Here is a 6,594-nt window from a genome sequence, read left to right on the forward strand (position 1 = left end):
TCACTGAAGACCCGCCTCCAGAGTTTGCTGGTAGGCGTGTGTAAGGGGCGTGTCTTTGTGAGGTGCCTTTCTCAGCAAGTATCTGGAGTTGAAGAACCACCTGACCTTGGTAGGCAGAGGCCGAATGTCTGGCACTGCAGCAGCAGACTGACGTCTGACTCAACCCATCGTCATTCTCCTGGAGTACAGAAGCCTCTGGCGTGCGTTCATGTCTCTGAGACCATCACAATCATCATCACCTTCACCGCCGACCATGACATCAGTGAATCGAGGGCCTTCCCACAGTCACATCGCGTGGACAAGTTTCTACTTTCATGTTGGTTCTGAAACCTTCCAAGTCTTCTCTGAAGAGCCGAGCAGACCTGCTTGATTCTGCTGCTAACTCTGTTTGGTCCAGCTGGAATAAGGGAGGTTCTGGTGGACCGCCGGGCCGGCCCGAGGAATAAGCTGCCAATCAAGGGGTTTTTGCTATTTTTGTTGTTTGTTGGTTTTTGACACATTAAATATCTTAAAGAGTGACAGCATCATTTAATGAATGAATGACAAAAGTTCATCATCCGTCTGTATTAATACTTGATGATGTAACTTTAATCATCAATCACAGTTTACGCCGCGCAGTGATGGTGGTGTGGGGGGGGGGGGGGGGGCGCAAAATCAAATCCTGCTTCGGGCCTCTTAAGACTCGGACCGGCACTGTGGACCAGATTCCAGATGTAGAGGCTCGGCCCAGTTTGTTTAGGCGCAGAGTGACTCATCAGATTCGAGTAGAACTTCCTCCTCCTCGCCGTGCGCAGCGGCCCGTCTTCCTCTGGTCGAAGCAGCAAAGGAGCAGCTGCTGCTGCAATGACTGCGAAACATCGCTTCAACAAATATTCAAACGCTAACATTTTTTATAATATTTGTACAGAATGAATATTTGTTTAACTCTGTTTGCCTTTCAGTGGATTGGAGAAAAAGAACAGACTGACATCAAAGTGTGTGAGCATGTAAGCAATCGTTTGAGCGTGTGTGTGAGTGAGCGTGTCTTTGAGCATGTGTGTGTGTGTGTGTGTGTGTGTCCTACCAGTGTCGGCAGCAGGGTCTCTCATCCGCCTCCCCCAGGCCTCCAATCACCTGCCATCCACAAAGTCACCGTCCATCCCACAGGAACGCACTCATTACTGGCCGCCATTACGTTTGACTGCATCTCTCTCGCCATAACCTTGAAGCCCTGTTCACTCAGCCAAGAACGTTTCCATGCAGCAGGAGACCCGGTCAGCAGAGTCGATGCCGAGTCACTTCTTTCTCCCAAAGGCTGCAGGATTGACATATTTTGTTAACATGACACGGACATGCGTGTGTCACGTGTCAGGAATCAGAGAGTAGGAGTGGCGCCTCCCTCCTTCCTCCTCTCTCCTGTGTCTGAATGTTGTTCGCAGGTATTTGTGAGGTTGGCTCAGCTCGAACAACAACCCAAGGATTCTCAAGGCATTTTTCTCTTCCCCTAAACGGCCTCATCTTTCAAACGCTGCTCATTCAAACATCCTCACTCCTTTCAGACGCATCACACACGACTCAAATCTTTATCTTATGGTGTGAAATGATGTCAACACGTTTCACAGCGCCACTGTGCAGTTCTGACCCATGATAATAAATGTAATCTGCACTTCTCTGCACGCTCATTTGTAATGACAGCAAAGCAGGAAATAGAGGAGGAAGCAGCTGATCACAGCGGAGGAGGCTGCAGCTCATTTCATGCCTTGTATTCTTCTGTCACGCGTGACTAATTCCCGGTCCAGGCTCGCGCCATGAAACGCGCCCTGTGATCTTCCGGAGTCCCGCCGCCCGGCCTGATTGGTGGTGCTGCCATAATCTTTATGCAGGGACGCCTGCAAATCCACATTACATTTGCCTTTATACAGCACTAATGCAGAGTGAGCGAGATAAAACCAGGGGGAGACAGTTGTGGCAGTTCCATTTGGGTCCGCTACCCTTGACTGGCTCCGAGATGTAAATGACCCCCCCCCCCCCCCCCCCGGCCCCCTGTCCCCATCTCCCCCGTCAGTAATATACCTTCATACACAACGCAGTAAATAGTCATCTGTCCTCATCAATAAAATAGCATTCTAGGAAATATGGGCTTGCCAAGCGTTAGATGATGACATCATCGTATATATGTATACAATGTATAATCAGCTGCCAGCTAGCTTAGCTTAGCACAAACACTAGAAACAGCTTGTCTGGCTATGCCTACATGTTTGGAAGTCAACCTAACACATCCTGCCTGGGGAATCGGCACCAAAAAAAAAGGAGTACAAAAAGATGAAAAAAACAAATTGTGGTTTTACAAGCAGCTCAGTACGGAAGCCTTCGTTCCAGGCGGAGGAGGCATGGGCACAGTTCTCCCCTGAAACACGGAACTGCGAGTGTGAGACTTTCCAAGGACACACACGGTCAGAAGACTAGTTAACTGGATGCAGCAAGTGTAACTGGGGACAGAAACAAAGTCTCACATTGACTGAAAATAAGCAGGTCACTGAAAATTTTAGGTCAGAGGTCAAGGTTAGGCTCTAAATACCAGCAGGTGTTTGGAACTCTGGACTCAGGGTGGAGTGGACAATTTAGTCCCTGGGAAAACAGCAACAACGGGCCTGGTGAATTGATTGTTCTCACATTCTGTACCTCCATCTTTTGTCCACCTCCTGTTGCGCTGAAGCTGTGAGGAGTTATAAAGAGCCATCAGACTACAGCCAAGACAAAAACGACCTTTAGTGAGGACGCAGTTGTCGGCCAGAACACTCCGTGAGTGAGGAAGTGCTAGCGTAAGGACGTCAGCTACCCATGATGCAGCACTGACTACAAGAGGGTCAGCATTATGACTGGCGTTGTGGACGGTCCAGACCTTCGCAGAGCTGTTTCCAGAGTTCCTGCTAAGCGTAGCCTCGTGTCCACTCAGCAGGAAGGACGGCGCCTCTGTTGGGAGAAACTCCTCCTGTCTGCGATGATTCTGGATAATCAGGCGCAGCGATGACACCAGAGAATATTAGCAGGGAGCAGCTCTGTGGGCTGGAGGCGAGTCTCACAGCTGCGCCCCATCTTCTCAGGAGGCGACAGCAGCTGATGTGCTACCAGGTATGTCTGCAGCGCAGCTGTACTTCCTACCTCCTGCCTCCTTTACCTGTCGAAGGCAGTTATGGCAGATTGGTCTCATCACAACCCCTACGAGTGGAACACATCATCTGGTCGCTTGTAGAGAATGCAACTGTCCCCCGGTGAACCTTGCTGGCTCCTGTTATGGTAATGAGAACCATTTCACCATGGCGTCTGCCTGTAGCGGGGCACTTAGGGACAGGGTGGGTGGTGTCTGGGTGCACTGGTGAACGGGAGACATTGTGCAAGGGAAGGGTGGAAAATCCGGAGTACACAGCCTCCGGGAACCTGCATCCACAGATGAAAGTACGAGGACCAACGTCGCTCCAACAAATCGGTCAGACTGTGGTTGGAGGGGGCAGCTGGCCTGGCAGCCCCCCCAACATGAACATGTCCCACTTACTGCTGTGTGTGTGTGTGAGAGAGAGCGAGAGAGAGATTGAGAGTAAGAGAGAGAGAAAACAGCTGTGTGTGTGTGTCCACTGATGTACACAGACAAACTGCACCCTTCACCACATGTACACACTCGAGGCAGAGCTGGCCGGGAAATACAGCGTGAAATATGGTTGTAGTCAGGCCATGATTAAAGTCAGGGTCTGGGTGGTCCCCCCAGCAGGAGGACTCCAGCTTGCGCTTCCTTTCCTGTTATCTGGAGGACTTGAATGCATGTGAACGTCTTCAGCTGCTCCATCAACTATCAGACGACTATTACCCTTCTGCCCTTTGACCAAAACCATGAACCAGGACAGTGAACAAGAGGGAGCTTGTGAGCCTTCAGGAGGCAGAGGGCTGATCAGCGTCCACGGCGCCAGGCACCAGCGTATCTAGCATCATTACCAGTTAGCTAACAAAAGCTGTGCAGAGGGAGACGGCACCAGCGCTCGTATCTGCTGATGTAATCTCAGACTTCAGCCAGACAAGCAACAACGCCAACAGCAGTTTCAAGGACTTATGGAGCTCTTCAAGCTAAATCCAGGGACAGGGGTTTGTCCTCTGTTGTGAGGTCACACCGGACGTGAGTTTCACAGATCACTTGTGTTACTGAGCGTCGTTCACATGAGTTTGGCCACAGATTGATGATGGTTTATCACCCCTCGATATTCTCCTCTGGAAATGAGGACAAGTCACATGATGTTGTGACTCTGTGGTTATATTCTAAGATATTAGGTGAGAACCTGAGGTCTTTTTATGGCAGCAAATCCTGCGTGAGCAGAGGTTTCTGGAGATGTGAGGGCTCTTCAGCGCTCACTGCTGGCAAGAGAGGCCAGAGTTCCTAGCAGCAAACCTCGGCAGGATTTCCTGATGTGCGTCTGTTGTTGGCGAGGAACTACAGGGGAGGAATGAGTGTGTAGCTCGTGCATGACTGCAGGAGCCACTTGCACAGCATATCTGCTCTGTCTGCGTGCTAGCTGTCATGGCTCGCAGGGCCTCTCGCCTTCACACTTCAAAGTCATGGTTTCAGCAAATCTCAACATGATTCAGTGACATAAGACTTCATCTTCAGCAGCAACTTTCCGATCACAGACACCCGGTGATGGCGATGTTTGTTGTTGTCCCTCTTAGCATCAGCATGCAAGCTGGGCCAGCACCCAGTAAAAGGATTCCCAAGCCATCCCTAAGCTGGATTGACTCCCGGTGCGGCAGGCATCACTGTGACACCACTAATCACCAGCTGTAGCTGTCAGTCAGCTGTGGTGCTGCTGTCGACCACGTTCTGCCTTAATAAAGAACTTTAGTGTATGTAATTGTGTTTGATGTGAACATCCAGGTTGAAGCCGCACAGTGGAAGGTGAAACAATGAGAAATGAATGAAACAACTAGTTGGCGAATCAAAGCCCGATGTCATGATGATGTCGTGACGAGCATCTCTACCTGCACCTCTCACTCACGCCTCCATTCCCTCCATGTTCCCAAATGTCAGATGAAATGTGGGGTGACTCACCGCGCGCGTCATTGGTCCAGTGATGGTCTCAGGATCCAGGACCATCAGCCTCTCATAGTTTGAGTTACTGTTCCACCACCAACCGGAGACTCACAGAATCACCGATCTTCCTGATTCGCTGTAAACAGTCAACACTCCTGTGCTGCGGCTCCTACTACACCATCCACGAGTTTCTTACACCCACGTGACCCATCGTACCGCTGTCACCTTTTGTCTAACAGCTGACTTTACTGAAGAGAAAATGAAGCTGGACTGCAGAGGCTCTGCTCTTGCCTCTCAGATCAGCTGGCTGGCGTCGAGGGCTCAGGCTCAGTTCTGGAGAGATTCGTATCTCCACTGCTGCTCACTCCCAGCACCTTCATCCAGTGACACGCTCCAGAGATTAGCCTCGTGCAGCGCTGCAGCTCCTGCTAGCACTGCCTGTATCTGCCCTTCCTCTCCTCAAGGTCAGATCAACAGAAAGCGCCGGTGTCACGAGAATGAAGGCATGAATGCAGCTTGAAATCATGTTTATCAGAGAGCAATTGCGCAGTTGTTTGTTTGAACACATGCAGCTGACTGATTAATTGCATAACAGGGCAGTTGGTGCATGCTGAGAGCATTTTAATTAGCTTGAATCTCACTCAACAACAAGCATTCAACAAATGGCAAGGCGCTTTGAGTTGATGTGGAAATGAATCACTCCAAACTGGGAGGCCAGTGATTGGCTGCAGATGTTGACGGACCCACACCAGCCTGGCTGGAGTCGTGCACCAGAGCTGGAAACAAATGTAGAGGAGGAAACGGTGTCTGAGACAGCCCGCCCACACACACACACACACACACACACACACACACACACACACACACGCACGCACACACACGCACAAACACACGCACGCACGCACACACACACACACACAGAGTTGGCTAATGCTTTCCTTGGCACTCACACAGACCTGCGCACAAGAGAAAGCACACACAGATCCACACTCAGCTAGAGAATTGCCTCCATGTTTCTTTCTCATGCTAAACAGATGCAGTCTAGTGGAGCTCCATCATGGAAACACCTGCAGGTATCTCTGCTTCGAAGGGGGGGGGGGGGGGGGGGGCAAGTCTCAGCTTTGAGTGGTGCTGCCATCTAGTGGTAGATCTGTGAGCTGAGGAGTGAATCTGATAAAATGTCATGTCATTCATCATGTAATAATGGGAGGATGAATGCACGGCGATATCACCCTGATGCTGCGGTAATTTTGACAAAGAGGGAGCGTGAACATTAGCAGCCATGTCATGAAGAGTAACAGCCTGTGTGCAGTATGGTGACATCATCAGCAGTTGAGCTCATGGATTGTTGCGTTTCATCACGACCTGAAGATGAAGATTCAGAACAACAAAGACAACATGGTAACACGTGTTCACACCACAGTAGAATTACAGCCATCAAGTCAGTGAGGTGAATGTTTGACAGGAGCACAGCGAGCAGCCCTGGACACAAGGATGACACCACAGTCAGAGACGCTCCAAGGTCTCTGACACACCTCCTG

The sequence above is a fragment of the Aulostomus chinensis genome, chromosome 20, assembly GCF_037954235.1.
Source record: "Aulostomus chinensis isolate RoL2024-O1b breed Wild chromosome 20, RoL_Achi_v1.0, whole genome shotgun sequence".
Classification (NCBI taxonomy): Eukaryota; Metazoa; Chordata; class Actinopteri; order Syngnathiformes; family Aulostomidae; genus Aulostomus; species Aulostomus chinensis.